Here is a 16,343-nt window from a genome sequence, read left to right on the forward strand (position 1 = left end):
ATATTACATCCCCATGACTTGTTTATTTTATAACTGTAAGTTTGTATCTTTTGATTCCCTTCACCCATTTTGCCGACCTCTTCCCTCTGCCTCTGGCAACTACCAATCTGTTCAATCTGTATCTATGAACTTGGTTTTTATTTTTAGATTCCACATATAAGTACGCCAGTTATATCTCAATTAAAAAAGCACGTAGAAAAAAAAAGTTTTCCCATACCAAAAAAAAAAAAAAAACCCACAGAAAGAAAAACCTCACTCGAAATCTCAGTATATAAAATAGATTTTTTAAAAAATTTCTTATTGAATCAGGGTAGAGGCTTCTGGTCACCCTCCCCCACCTCTTTCTTGCTTGAATTCTCTCAACCAGAACATAGTTGGAAAAGACATTGAGACACCATAGTATATGAGCGTGCTTGCCATATGATGAGAGGTTTTTTTCATCCAGAGGGAAATGGGAACAAGTAAGGATATTATTATATGCTTTGAGTAATCTTGGTATTTGTGGGCTCAAATCAGTGTTCAATTCTTTTGTTCATTTATTCAATGATTGAGAATGATCTGTGTAAAATGTTGGGAGATTCAAAGATCAATGAGATATAGACACTTCTGTAAGAGTTTCGTCTCCATCCATGCATCCCTCATGTTTATTGAGTTCCTCCTATTTGCTATATACCCTGTTTATTTTAAGCTATTTGAAAAAGTGACAAAACTAACATGATGATACCTGCCTTTTGGGGGCTTGTGTTTTAGTAGTGGTGGGGGGCAACTGACATGTTAGAAAGTGATGAATATCAGGAAAAGAAATAAGGTTAAGGGAACTTGGGAGTCGATGGAGGTGAGGAGTTAGATAGGATCCACCTATTTTAAATACTCCTCATTGGAAAAAGCTGCCATTGAGTAAAGGTGTAAAGGAGGTAAAGTCAAATGTGGTAGAGGGGACAGCCAACTCACTCTTACACAATCTCATTTGAACCCCATAGTAACCCTATAAAAGCAGGTATTGTTATGATCGACTTTAAGTGAAGGCTAAAGTGGTCCAGGATCAACTGTCTAGACAGTAGTGGGAGAATTGCAGCCTTCGAGTGCGAGATGCAGCTGGCTAATTGGACAAATGTGTCTCTGTACTGCGCTTATGGGAACCTTGTTAGGCTTCTGTTTCAGGCCCTCGTAGCCTCTGCCCATCTCTGTGTGTGCAAGAAGGGCTGAGGCTGTATCTGTCACTGGGCTCTCCAGAGCACCTAGCTCATAGCTCATTATACATGTGTTGATTGAATAAGGAGGATAAAATACGGTCCCTATGCCCCTGTAATTAAGAGAGGGTCAAATACCCACGCCAGTGCTGATGACAGTTCAGAGGGGAATAAGACCAGCTTCCTCATGGGGGTACCAGTGAAGCATCAGAGGTGGGTTGGAGGTGTAGCGCTTGCTGCAGCTGGGGCTCCAGGTAGCTGCCTCACGTACGCGGCTTCTAATTTTCTCTGTGGGCCACACTAAATAGTCCATTGTTCATCAAAGAGAGGGGAAATTGATTTCAAATTACTCCTGTATTGCTTGAAAACCAAACTGCCATGAATGCTTTATGGGATCAGGGAGAAGATAGGGCCAGGGTTTTAGCTGCACTAAAACCTGCTTAATTAACCGAGCACTGTCTGTTTCCGTTTGGCAGCAGATGTGACCCCTCTTCTGCAGAGGGGCTCAGTTTTGAAGACCATACTCCCAGGGCCAGGAGTAGTTTAGACATGTGAGGGAGGAGGATTTATGCTTTGTGTGCTTCTCTTCTGCTCTGTGTACCTTTTCCTGGGTCAGGGAGCTGCGTGTGCACGCTTGTGGGAATTGATTGTTGCATTTTCAGGAATTTTGTGAGCTGATTATTAAACACAATCTTTTAAAGAACAAAATTATGTAAATTTACAATTATATTTAAGAAGTAGTAAATACTCTAAAGTCATCACTCATCTTTATTTTAATACATTTTACTGTTATTTATGCTCTTGAGCCTTGTCTGTTGTATCTGTATGGTAGAACTACTGTTGTATGATGATGTGCTACTTATACGACTCTTTCCTACTTGACAGTTAGTGATGGCATTTTGGTAGTTTGAAGTTAACTGTGGTGGGACTATTTACACCATGGTCAACAGCAAATGCTGCAATCCAACCCCTTCCCAGAGCTGGATGGTAAGTAAACATTTACAAATACACCACTAACTGGAGCCAACCTCCATGTTTGTTTGCTAGGACTGCCATAACAAAGTTCCACAAACTAGGTGGTTTAAAACAACAGAAATTTATTGTCTCTTAGTTCTGCAGTCTAGAAGTCCAAGATCAAGGTGTTGGCAGAGTTGGTTCTATTTTGGAGGCTCTGAGGGAGAATGTGTTCCTTACCACTTCCTGGTTTCTGGCCTGCGGTCAAACCTTACCATGCTTTGGCCAGTAGGTACATCACTGCGATCTCTCCCTTCATCTTCACGTGACGTTCTCTCTGTTTCTATGTCTTCACAGGGCCATCTTCCTTCTGTGTCTTTTGTCCCTTATTATAAGGACACCAATCATACTTCAGTATGACTTTATCTTAACTAATTACATCTGCAATGACCCTATTTCCAAATAAGGTCATATTCTGAGGTACTGGGGGTTAAGACTTTAACATATCTTTTTGTGGGGACACAATTCAACTCCTAACGTCCTCCAGTCGCCTTACATTGCCTATTGGGACACCTTGCTCTTGCCAGCTCAAATAATAGAAATAAATCCAAGAGCCCTTACGTATAATAACTTTAATGGCTTATTATGTACTACGTTTTTTCTTTCGTGTGTTCTCATTGAACTCCCTCGACTACCCTGTAATGTAAGTATCATTATTCCCATTTAACAAATGAGGAATTGGGCTTTGAGCAAATTGGAACAATAGCCCTGGCTAGCATATTAGGTATTTGAATCCAGATGCTGCTGCCTCTTGTCAACTTGCTTGTCGTGAGTTTTATTGCTTCAGAACCCCGTTAGCTGTGCCAAATCCACGTGGAGGGTTAATTGTAGCACAGTAGTAGAGAAGAAGGAAGAGCTAATTTTTGTAAAACTTGTAGGGACCAAGCCTGGTACCCTTAGATATGTATTACCTTATTTATCCTCGTGACCACTTTTTGAGTTGTTCCCATCTGTGCAGATGAGAAGATGGAACTGTAGGTAAACTTCACAGAGCTGATAGAAGGGACAGGTAAGAGAGGAGCCCAGGTCTATCTGGAGGCAAAGACCCTTCTTGTGGTGCTACCACATTGTTCTTCAGGAAATCCCACAGCTGAGAAATGGGCACCTTCCCTCCCGTTCCTGATGCTTCTTGTTGGGCGAGGTGTTAGTCATGCGTATGTTTATTTTCTCATTCAGTTAGTGTGTAGTGAGAGCCCTGGTAAGTGCCAAGGACTGTGCTAAAGGATGGCAACTAGGTCTCAGAACTGGAAGGATTTATAGTCCTCCGCAGCTATGTTTCCTTAAAAGGTCATGAGGTCCTACCTCTCTGCCATTTTCCTAGTTGGTGACAATCTTCATCCATCTGGTGTCTTTTTATTCTTTTTTTTTTCTCTATTGCTGTGTAGCAAATCACCACAAACTCAATGACTTAAAACAACACATTTGTTATAGTTTCCATGGGTCTTGGGAATTAGACGAGTCCACTGCTCAGGCTGAAATCAATGAGTGAACCAGGGCTGTGATCTCATCTGAGGCTCAGTGTCCTCTTCCAAGTTTGCTGACAGGTTGGCAGAGTTCAGTTCTTGGTGGTTGTGGGAAAATTTTCAGTTGAAGGGTAGAGAAATCAACACAAAGTACCTCAAGCAGACAGAAGAATTTACTGGTGTTATCTAATACATGGGTGTAGACATACCTATATCCAGGTCCTAAAACCATGTATTAGGGCTTTTGGTTTCCCCCCCCCCTCCCCTTTCTACCTTTTTCTGGCAACTCTTGTGATGGCCAGCCTCACTCCCCTAACACCTGCAGACTTATGTGATATACAGACCTCCTTATTTCTTAGGACAGAAACTCTTCCTGAGTCTCAATATTACCCCTTACTCTTAATTATCAAGGCTGGGGTCACATTTGGATAGACCAAGAACTGCACAGGCTCAACTGTCCCCACCTCTGTCATTGATGTAGGAGCGAAAGCCCCTATATTAGCCTCTTGGAATGGCATTTTTCTTTAGGAACAAAGGATCTTTGCCAAGAGCATTATGGGCAGGTGAAAATAACATATACCCACTTTGGAACCTGGAGAGACAGACACATCCTAAACAGGTCATCTTGGTATAACTTCAGGAGTCTAGAATTAGCATTCCTGATCCCTCCTTCCTCAGCACCGTAGCTGGTGAAACAGATGTGGTGTAGACAGCCACCTGTGAAATAAAAGTTTCGGGTAAATGGAAGTCCCTGGTAGGTTTTCATTTTAGTGTAAATCCTCTATCTTCTTAGTGAGGGTCTCCTTAAAAACTTAGGAATACTGTCTTGAGAGGATGCTGCATGAATTCAAGAGTCGGATCAAACTCTATACTTGCGGATTCATTAAAACTGAAATGCCTGGAGCCAGAAGCTTGCCAGAAGCATCACACGCCGCCCTGAACCCGAGGCTGCACCGAGCTGGATCTCTGATGCTTTCATTCGACAGGTTTTTCTTCACAGAAAAGCAGCTCCACAAACTCTAAATCTTACATGGCTTTTTTTTGGTGGGGGAGGGAGAACAGTCTGAGAATGTAGCTAGGAATTTCTGATTATTAACCTGACTTCCCTCCTGTTTCTCCCTGGAACTAAATTCTCTGAAAAAAGCCGAGGTTTTCCCAGTTCGAGAGCCCACTTTCTCCACCTGGATTTGGATGATGGCCAGTCCTGAGGCTGTACATGCCGTCTAGGCTCAGGCAGTTGAAGGGAAGGAATGAGGTAGGAGAGCCACAGGGAGTGGGCAGACTGGAGAACTGGACACAACATGCCTGTTCTCCAAGGCCAGCTCTGTTTGGCCTGGGCTGATGGTTGCCCTGAGGGAATTTGAGTCAGTGTTAGATCATTCCAATATTTCAAGAGAAAATAGAGGTCTTAAATTTCACTTAATTACTTCCAATTTTAAAATTTTGCTAATGACTTCAGCTTTTATTACACTGTGAAGACTCAAGTCTTTTGGCTAGGCTTGTCCTCTGGGTGTCCAATTGTGATCTCCGGTCTGCGTCTTGCTGAAGCCGGAAGGCCTATTGAGAATGGTGTTTGATGCCTATGCAGCATCCTTCTCCTCCCTAATAGAGCCTCAGTTTTACATAGGTGCCCACCCTCTATGAAGCAGGGGAGAAGCCAAACCCTTGCTGCAGGGTTGGGTTTATTTGGTTTCCATCCCTTATTAGAGGTTGGTTCAGTCCTGGCCATGTGATCTGACTGTCCAATGGAAGGAGAAGATGTGTCTGCGTGGGGGCCCTCTTGTGGAAAGCTGCATCTTTCCTTGAAGCCAGGGAAACTGGTTGTCTTTCTACTTGCTCTGGGTACTGTCAGTGTGTGACACCCCCAGCTTTGCTGCCAGCCTGAGGATAAAGTCAGATCTGAGGATTTCTGGCCTGGAAAGGAAGGGAAGAATCTGGATTCCTGTTGATATCCTTGTGCCGCTGAGTCAACCAGCCCTGAAGCCTGCCTTGCTACTGGATGTCCTTTTGTGTGAGATGATGATAAATTCTTTATTGGTTAAGACAATCATGAGTCGGCATAAGAAGCAGACTAGGGGAGAAACCCCAGTACAATTCTAGACCCCATGAACTACTGGTGATAAAGAAGGTGTTCACTGATTTAGAGTTAGGCAGTGGAAGGGTTTCATCTTAATGGCTTTACTGTGAATTCTTGCTATAGGTCCCTGGGAGTATTTATTATCCAAGACAATACTCCATCTTTCTGTTGAGAAGGATGGGCTCCTTGGGGAAGAGGGATATCATGACACCTGCCATGGGCTCAGTGTGAATGGCGAGGGTACCGCGTGTTTGCCATCAATGGTTTGTGGTCAGATTCAGCCTGAACATGTACCGAGAGCCCTCTGGTGTCTGTCGAGGGTTAGTTATGGATTAATAAGAATTAAACGATTAAAACACTTCTGAAAATCATTCTTCAGGTTGATAGGTTGATAAGCCTTCATTATGGAAAGAGCCTCACCTTTCAAGGAAGGGCTGAGTTGTGTTTAGTATAATCCAAACAGTTTCAGGCCCTGAGAAGAATATAGAACAGAAAGGGGTCACTGCCTGACCTTTGCTGTGAAGGTAAAATCAACTTTGAAGCACCTCACTCTTTCTAAATGTTCCAGACATTTTTTTTTTTTTTAAGTAAGAAATAACATTGCGTTTTAAGAAAATGTTTTCTTAACCTGCACAAATATTCCCAACCTTTTTTCAATTGTAAAAATTAAACACTGCCCTTTACTATTAATAACAGATAATCTTGGTCTCGCACAATTGGTTTTCACATGTAAGTGTTTTTATTTGAACTCGTATGGAGAGGCAGTGAGGTATGTGGTAAGGAGTGTGAATTCCGATGCCACACTGCCTGGGTTTGAATCCCAGCTCTGCCACCTACTGGCAATGAGACCTTAGCAAATCGTTTCGTTTCTTTGTTCCTCAAGTTTCTGATCTGTACAATAAAAGTAATTATAGTGCTGACCTTGTGGGATGTGAGGATTAACAGTTAAATACATGAGTCCATTTAAAGTGCTTGGAACAGTGCCTGGCACAGTAAGTGCTGTGTGAGTTCACTACTAGGCATCATCACAATCATGGTAATAAAATCTGCAGTGCCACTACTATCGGTGGCATCAGGCTTTGTTAAGAGATTTTGGAAGACCTGAATCATTTGGTAGACGTAGTGTCACTGTCTCTGAGATTACAAGTGATTTATTGCTGGATATAGAAAATTACCCTTGCGAGGTAAGCATGGGGGAAGGAGGCTCCATGGGGCAAGGATGCTGGGCTGAAGCCAGCCATCTTCACAGCAGATGGATGAAGAGATTATATAGCATGTTTGCCTAGATGGGTTTGGCCGTACTCAGGGTGATAGTGAGTACAGGAACTGATTGTTACTTAAGAGCTCAACACTGAAGCATGCAGCATTTGATATGACAAACGTTTATTTGTTCAATGGTCATCCTTTTTAAAGGTAGGTCTCATGTCCTTCACTTACTGTCTCATTCTCTTTTTCTGAATGGCAAGAGCGCTGTGAGTTTTTGAACAGAAGTCCTAATCATCTTGTAATAGTTAGAAGCTGGGGTTTGAGCGAATGAAACGTAGGCTCAAGCTCTGAAGGTGCCATGTACTGCCGTGACCTTGTGAAGACATTCAACAACCTTTCTAGGGCTCAGTCTCCTCATCTGTAACATGGGGATAACCATTCCTCAGGACCTTTTTGTGCACCTCAAATGGAATCATGGAGGTAGAGTGATCAGCACAGGCCTTCCTCATCATTTTGTATTTTCATCAGTTTCCTGCTTTAGTTTTAACCACCATCTTGGCTACAGAGGTGACACACTTGAAAGCTTTTTGGGGAGGACTTAATATATGTTGGGCCATTTCTGCTGAGCTTTTTGAGAAAGGAGTCTATTTAGAAGTACGTAAGGAACAGTTTTTTTCTCTCAGTGGCTACATTTTTCTAGTGGGCTTTTACCTTATTTGGAGCTGTTTTCCTGAAATTTGTGGGGGAATTAAGACAGGAATTGGCTAACTTTTTGTGTAAAGACCAGATAGTAGACCTTCTTGGCTTTGCAGCTGTACCTACTTGTTGTGTTACAGCTTGAAAATAGCCATAGACAATACGTCAGCAAACAGGCATGGCTGTGTTCCTCGAGTGAGACTCTGTTTCTGGATACTGAAGTTTTAATTTCACGTATTTCTCATGTGTTTGTCACAAGATATTCTTCTTTCCATTTTTTCCCTAACCATTTAAAAGTGTAAAAGCCATTTTTAGCTTGCAGACTGTATAAGACGAGACAGTGGATTGGAGTTTGCACAACCTAGCATTAAGGTTTTGATAAACCATATTGCTAGTAATCCACATAGCAGAGAAGGCTTTCATTCACAGAGCTTGTCTAACTCAGGTCTTAGGATCTGAAGCATCTTTCCCTAACATTTGCAGTGACTCCGCAATTTGATCAGGTCTAGACAGAATGTTTCCTTGGATGGCCTTTGCCCAAAGTGAGGTACATAGGTGCCTCAGGCTCAACGTAGCATGTGACCTATTTCCAGTTAGAAATGTTAACTGGAAAGCCCAGGTAGCTGCTGCGCATGAGTTGCATGATTGCCTCCCTGAAAAGCTGTTAACTTCTCCAGTGCTTTTGAAAGGAACTTCAGCTTTATGCATTCTGTAGTCTATTTTGTTCCTTGGGGTCCCCCTCCCCCCGTCTTCTCAGCATTAAAGGTGCATTAGTGTATTCTCAGTGCAATACTTTAGAGTTCTTGGAATGGGCAGAGAGCAGTTATATCCCATAATACCAGAGTAATCAATGGAAAGAGATAGATTGCCAGGTTGTAAATCATGTGAGAGAATTTGATGATATCAGCGTCGGGGGAATGGGATCCTATTACTCCCATTCTGAATTCTCTGGTTCTGGAATTAATTTTTTTTTTTTTTTTTTGGACTTGTATTCATTTGATGGAATATCCTTTGCGATGAATGAGAGGATGACAAAGAACAGGTCAGCTGTGTCCCGCACACTCCCTCCATCCCTTGTTGGCCGTGCTCATCCTTGTATCGCTTCAGACCTGCCGTGTGGAACGCTTTCTATAGCCATAGTCAGCACTGGAGAGTGAAATACACTTAGACTGTCAGAGAACTGAAAGAATATTTATTCCTCCATATTCAAAAGTGGATAAAATCACACCCTTTAGACGAGGACACTCAAACATAGCAGCATTCTTAGCAAATGCAGTTACTGGCAATAGAAAGCAAAGGGCTTTTTTAGAGAGAAATAAGCTGTGCCTTTTACTTTCTGACTTAATGCAGAGAGATGAAAATATGCTAAAGACATGTTTGGGTTTTTTTTGTTGTTGTTGTTGTTAAAGGCGTAGACCAGAGACATTTTGGAACCTTTTCATCTAGCAAATCCAGCTTCCCTTTAAGCAAAGCGTCAGGATTGCTTCAATATTTAGGTATTAATAGTCCCTTGTGGCTCAGTCAGCTCTTTGAAAATGAAATTCTCGGCACTGCTGTCACAATTAAAGAAAGACATGCTGAGGTGAAAGGGAATTTGTGTGTTTCTTAGATTGGAAGGATATGTTGAGTCAAATGAACATCCTCTCAAGGTGAAATTATCTATTTAAAACCCTCCCAATTATAGTGCCAGGTACAATCTTTGATGAGATTCAGGGAGAACAAGTGACTTAATCGGTGGGGGAGAGCTTGTCTGTATGGAGGAAAGCTATGAAATCAAAATGTACTGAACCTTGTTTATCATCGTGGGAAAATGATTATGTATATTGAACATGGTATAGTTGCACTAAAACGTGAGCTATTAGTGGGTTACTGAAAGCCTTGGAAAGAAGAAGGTAGGGTCGGGTTCTTTGCTCCTCTTTTTTTTTTAAAGGCATCGTGAGGCGACCAGAACTGAAAACCACCAGCAATACACGATGACCTCTCTGTATGTAGTCTGATGCAAGGAATTTGGATGGTGTATATAGTTTTACATAAACGGTGGTTTTATGGCCTGGCATTCTAGAACAATCACCCAAGTCCTGTTTGCTTTATCTCCAAAATAAATCTTGAATCTCTGGCCAGTGCTGTCCATCTCTTCTGCTCCTGACTTGGTCTAGGCCACCATCCTGATTTAAAATATGGTGACAGCCTTCTCAGTAGTCTCCCTGCTTTTAGATACATCTTCCCATTACGCATGAAAATATCCAGACTCTCAGCAATGGATCTGCCTCTACTTCACACGTCTTCCACCATTCCCCACTCACTTGCGCCAGTCTTTGTGGCTAGGATGGTCCAATAGTCCTGGCTCCATCCTGCGTCAGTATCACATACAGTTCGTTGCCTGAGGTTGCCTTAATGTTGTGGCAGAGGAGAGTAGTTAAATACAGACCTTGGAGCCAGACCGCCGGTAGGTTCAAATCATAGCTGTGGTACTAGCCAACCTCATGACCTGGGTCAGCTATTGAAATTTTTCTGTGTCTCAGTTTCTTCATCTTTAAGTTGGGTGTAATATAATTCTACTTGATAATACTTAAATAATCCTATGTAAGGTGGTTATGAGGAATAAAGAAGTTAAAATATGGCAAGGACTTAGAACATTGCTTAGTACTCAATAAACATTATATAAAAGTTAGAAGATGGTGCTGTTTTGTTTTAAAATCAGCATCATAATTATCTCTACTCCTTGGATTTTCACATGGCTGCTCCATCTCTTGAACAGCTTAGCTCAAGTGTCTTTTTGGAGTGACCTTCCCCATCCACCTTCTAAAAGGACCTACATACCTCTTCCATAGCCATCCTGCACTGTACCCATTATAGGTTAAAACTTTATTTTTTTAAAACATTGTAACAACAAATAAAAGAATTCTTCCCCTACCCCCCACTCCCGCCAACCCAAACCAGTTTGGATTTATCGCCATGCTGGTGCTCTATCATCTCTGGATACTTGTAGTGCATTTCCTACAAAAAAGGACATTCTCCTATAACATCACAATACATACATCAAAATCGGGAAATTAACTTTGATACAACACTACTGTCTAATCCTCAGAGCCCATTTAAATTTGCCCCGATTATCCGAGTCCCAGTAAAAAAGGAACCATTTGGGATCATGTGCTGTTTGTTAGTCTTTTGTTTCTGTTGCTTAAACTTTCCTGGACATTTATGACCTTGATAATTTTGAAGATAAAAACCAATTATTTTTTAGATTGTCCATCAGTTTGAGTTTGTCTGAGGCTTCCTCATGGTTTGATTCAGGTTATGCATCAGGGCAGAAACACGTATCGTGGAAGTGATTCTCTGTTCCTTTCATTGCATCTTATCAGGTGGCACGTGATTTCTGTATGTCCATTGCTGGTGATGTTAACTTTGATCACTTGACAAAGGCAGCATCTGCCAGGCTTCTCCACTTTAAATGACTTTGCCCTCCACCCCCATTGTAGTAAATATTTTGTGGATAGGTACTTGAAGACCATTCTCCTTAAACTTTCAACTTATTTATTTATTACATCAGTTTGGACTGATGGATTTCTATTTTATTTCATGGGTTATAATCTGTTACTACATTATTTTGATGCTCAGATTTCCCCCATATTTAGATTGTGGGAGTTCCTTCCAGCTGGTTCCCATGTCCTTTTTTTTAAGCTAATAAGGTTTACAAATTTATTTTCACATTTGACAGTATAAATGAAAATTGTTTGTTTTTTGTCCCACTACTCCCCTCCAGAACTACTCTCTTTTTGATAGGAAGGAGGAGTCTTTTTGTCATGTTGTTAGAAAACACCCAGAATCACAACACCATGATGTGGTAAAGTAGAACAAGTAATATAAAGCCGGAAGAAAGAGGCTCCCCTCTCCTCATCTGTGTGGTTGAGTGGGTATCAATATGGGATGGGTCTGAGGTCTCATCATTGGGAGGCCTGCCATCATTGGCATGTGGCCTCCCATAGGCAGCCTCCTTCCAGAAGCAGGTCCCACAGGCATCATCCCAGGAAAAAGAGCAATCGCTGGCATCATGGGAGGGCCCATCATATAGTATGATGGCATTGTACCAGGGCAAGGAAGACCTGAGAGGTTGGGGGGAAGGTGGGATCATTGCCCTTGTTGGAGGGGGAGCAGAGAATCTAATAGGAGGTACCTTTCCTTATTGAAATGCGGCAGTGGTTTTGTCCATCAGGCTCTGAGCCTGCCCTTCCATCCATGTCTGATAATAATTTTCACATTCTGTCTTGTGTTTCCTACCACCGCAGTGTGTCTTTTTCACAGATAAGAGTCATGGTGAGGTGTATATCCCAGTAGTCACAAGAAAACTTGGCATGTTGCTCTGTTGGCCATTGGCCACGCTGTTCCTCCGGTTTCTATGTCCTTTTGACATATGACACCATTATTACAAGCACTTCCTTACTTTCTGGAAAAAGAAGTTCTTGGTTCATCTTGTACTTTGCTGACCCGAGCACTGGATTCAGCCAAGGAGCTGAGGAGCCTTGGACCGCTGATTCCTTTTAGACGAGAATGATACTTAGGAACCAAGATCTGGGGATTAGGTGCGTTTATTGCTTGTGAGATGTTACAGCAACCAGAGTCTTTTAGTGGAAACATCAAGGGATGATTGTGTGTGTGTGTGTGTGTGTGTGTGTGTGTGTGTGTGTGTGTGTATGTGTGTATGGATATGGATATACACATATTTATATCTACTTATTTTTTTGTTTTTATGTATTAAAAATGAGTTCACTACCTCTAATTTCAAACATTTCAACACCACATGGTTCAGTTTAGTTTTCTCCTTTCTGTATTTTTTAACTCCCTTCTCTGACAGTGAGTAATTTGGCTCCCATTGCTTGAATACACTTACTTATTCAATCAGTCCCACACTCTGTTGGGCCACTATTCCATGTAGACGCCCCCCTTCAGGTCTCTGAGATGTCAACATTCCATGTCCAGCCCTTCTCCCTGCTAGGCGCAGAAGCCCTCCTCATCATATTTTGGGGCCCCTTCTAGACAGATGGTGCCTTCGTGCAAAGAAAATGGTACCCCTTCCTCCTGTCAGAAAGCAGCTCCATGCCAAGGGACTCAGCTTGTCAGGAGTAGTGTATGGGCTGGGTTTTACTTGAGCTGATTGACGTATGTGCTGTGCATTAAGTAACCAACTTGATGTGACAGCCCTGCTGACCCAACCCTGACCACACTGGATTGGTTGGATTGGTTCATGGTGGGCTCTCTCTTTTTAAAATAATTTTTTGTGTTTCAATTACAGTTGACATACACTATTATATTAGTTTCAGGTGTACAACATAGTGGTTAGACATTTATATAACTTACAAAGTGATCAGCCTGATAAATCTAATAGTCATCTGACATCATACATAAATATTACTGTATCATTGACTGTAGTTTCTATGCTGTGCTTTACATCCCCATGACTATTTTGTAACAAACCAATTTGTACCTTTAATCCCTTCCACCCTTCTACCTGCAACTTCACTCCCATCTGGCATCCATCAAAATGTTTTCTGTATGAGTTTGTTTCTGTTTTGTTTGTTTGTTGATTTTGTACTTTAGATTCCACTTATAAGTGAAATCATGGTAATTGTCTTTCTCTGTCTGACTTTTTCACTGGGCATAATACTTTCTATCTAGGTCCATCGATGTTGCAGATGGCAAGATTTCATTCTTTTTTATGGCTAAGTAATCTTCCATTTTATATATTTACCACTTATTTATCCATTCACCTATTATGGACGTTTAGGTTGCTCCCATATCTTGGCTATTGTAAATAATGCTGTAGTGAACATATAGACGCGTATGTCTTTTCAAATTAGTATTTTGGGTTTCTTCGGATAAATAACCAGAAGTGGAATTACTGGGTCCTTCTTAGTTTCTTGTTATGGCCTTTGCTTTAAAGTCTGTATTGTCTGGTATAAGTATTGCTACCCCACGTTTTTGTTGTTGTTGTTGTTGTTTGTTTGTTTCTAATTTCATGAAATAAATTCCATCCGTTTCAGTCTATGTGTTTTGATCTGACATTAGTCTCTTGTAGGCAGCATATGTAAGGGTCTTGTTTTCTTATCCATTCAGCTACCCTATGTCTTTTGATTGGAGCATTTAAACCATTTATATTTAAAGTAATTGTTGCTAGATCTGTAGTTATTGCCATTTTATTATTCATTTTTTATCTCTTTTTCTTTTCGAAGTCCCCATAACATTTCTTGTAATACTGGTTTGGTGTTGATGAACTCCTGTAGCTTTTTCTTGCCCGGGAAGCTCTTTATCTGCCCTTCGATTCTAAATTATAGCTTTGCTGGGTAGAGTAACCTTGGTTGTAGGTCCTTGGTTTTCATCACTTGGAATGTTTCGTGCCAATTCCTTCTGGCTTGCAAAGTTTCTGTTGAGAAATCAGCTGACAGTCTTATGGGGGCTCCCATGTAGGTAACTGACTGCTTTTTCTCTTGCTGCTTTTAAGATTCTCTCTTTGTCTTTAACCTTTGGTATTTTAATTATGTTGTGCCATGGTGTGGGCCTCTTTGGGTTCATCTTGTTTGGTACTCAGTGCTTCCTGGGCTTCTACATCTATTTCCTTTGCCTGGTTAGGGAAATTTTCTGTCATTATTTCTTCAAGTAGGTTCTCAATTCCTTGCTCTCTCTGTTATTCCTCTGGTATCCCTATGATGCGAATGTTGCTATGCTTGATGTTCCAGAAGCCCCTTAAACTATCCTCATTTTTGTGGATTTTTTCATTTTGCTCTTCTGATTGGGAATTTTCTGCTACCTTATTTTCTAAATTGCTAATTTGAACCTCTACTTCATCTAATCTGTTGATTCCTTCTAGTGTATTCTTCATTTCAGTTACTGTATTCTTTATTTCTGACAGGTTCTTTTATGTTTTCTGTCTCCATTTTTATGTTTCCTATCTCTCTGTTGAAGTTCTCCCTGAGATCATTGAGCATCCTTATAACCAGTGTTTTGAACTCTGCATCTGATAGATTGCGTGTCTCCATTTTGGTTATTTTTGTTTTGTTTCTGGAGCTATGTTCTGATCTTTCATTTGGGACATGTTTCTTTGTCTCCCCATTTTGGCTGCTTCCCCGTGTTTGTTTTTATGTATTAGGTAGGGCTGCTATGTATCCTGGTCTTAGTACAGTGGCCTTATGTAGTAGTATCCTGTGGGGCCCAGTGGCACGGTCTCTGTGGTCACCTGAAGTGGTTGCTCCAGGTGTGTCCCTTGTGTGGGTTGTGTGTGCCCTCCTGTTATAGTTGAGCCTTGATTGCTGTTTGCACATCAGTGAGAGGGATTGACCCTTAGGTTAACTGGTTGTGAGGACTGGTGTGACGACAGTGGAGGAGATGTTGTGTAGGGGCTGACCCTATGGAACAGGATTCACTTTAGCAGGGCTCTGGTGCCTGCCCCCGTCTGCCTTTTGGGCGTGTCTTTTGTGGAGGTGGTTGGGTGATGTTCTGGTATGGTCTGAAGCTGGACACTGGGTGTGTTTGTTCTGAGGCCACTTGGTTGGGGGGTGGGGTTGAGGGGGACGCTGTGGTGTGGGCCAAGGTCAGCTGCTGCTTGTGCCCTGCCCAGACCACTTGGTATCAGCTACAAAGTGAGATGCAGATAGTGTGATTTGTGCTGGGCTTGGAGTTGTCTGGGATAGGCTAAGCTGGGAATTGAGGCCAACTGTTGTTAATGTCAGGCTTGGGGCTGCTTAGCAAGAGGCATGTGCACATTGAGGCCAGATGTTGCTTGTTTGGGGTTGTAAACCTTTGAGACATTTTAGGAAAGTCTGCAGCATGAGCAAGAAAGGCTGTTTGTATGGATAAGCGATTGGAAGTTGCATAGGTAGGTTGGCAAGTTGGGTGGGGTGGGGTCTCAGGGAATCACGAGGTCAGGGTGAATGGTGTTAGCTGGGTTGATAGTGATATGGTGAGTGGAGGGCTCAGCAAAGGAGCAGTGGCTTCTGCCAGCACTTCTATCTGGGAGAAAGCTGCTCCTCCAGCCCTTGCTCTTAAGTCAGACATTTCCATTCCTCTCCATATGACCCTGGCACATTTTGAGCTGTTGGAACTCAGAGCAAGTGAGTCTGTCAGCAATAAAGTCCAATTAAGTCCCTTTAAGAGGAACACTTGGGCCTTCAGCAGCCCTATGTCTCACTCAGTCACAATCTTTGTTGGTTTTCACAGCCAGAAGTTTTGTGTACTTCTCCCCCCAGCACTGGAACCTTGGGCTTGGGAACCTGGTGTTGGGCTGGGACCCTTTGCTCCTCTGGGGTCTGTCCATAGCTGAGACATATCTCCCGCCACAGGTCGGTGTGGGATTAGCCTGTTACATGTCTCCACCCCTCCTTCCAGTCTGGAGGTGGCTTCTTAGTGATAGGACTTCTGTTCAGCTAGACTTCCAGTGATTCTTAATGATGGTTATTCTGTAGTTTAGTTGTAATTTTGAAGTGGTCGAGGTGAGTACAGGGTTTACCTACTCTGCCATCTTGCTAGGAAGCTGTTGGTGGGCTCTTAATTCCCCTAACCCACTGTGGGACTGAAGAGTTGTTGCTTCTTCTGCAGGTATACTGCTTTGTTGAAGGAAAGAGAATTGAAGTTAAGCTACCAAATTAACAAGTCACATGGCCAAGCTCCAAGGCAAGAAGAGACAGAGGAGCACACTGTGGGAGGAAT

General features: G+C 42.2%; 1 protein-coding gene and 1 pseudogene across 3 annotated transcripts in view; one reads left to right on the plus strand and one right to left on the minus strand.

Annotated features, from left to right (window-relative positions):
- Positions 1-16,343, plus strand: part of PTPRG (protein tyrosine phosphatase receptor type G) — a 693,857-nt gene that overhangs the window by 38,245 nt on the left and 639,269 nt on the right. The window lies entirely within an intron of this gene.
- The window catches only part of LOC109445754 (U1 small nuclear ribonucleoprotein C pseudogene), a 28,799-nt pseudogene continuing 23,996 nt past the window's right edge, over positions 11,541-16,343 (minus strand).

The sequence above is a fragment of the Rhinolophus sinicus genome, chromosome 5, assembly GCF_057876585.1.
Source record: "Rhinolophus sinicus isolate RSI-liver-muscle chromosome 5, RSI-T2T, whole genome shotgun sequence".
NCBI lineage: Eukaryota > Metazoa > Chordata > Mammalia > Chiroptera > Rhinolophidae > Rhinolophus > Rhinolophus sinicus.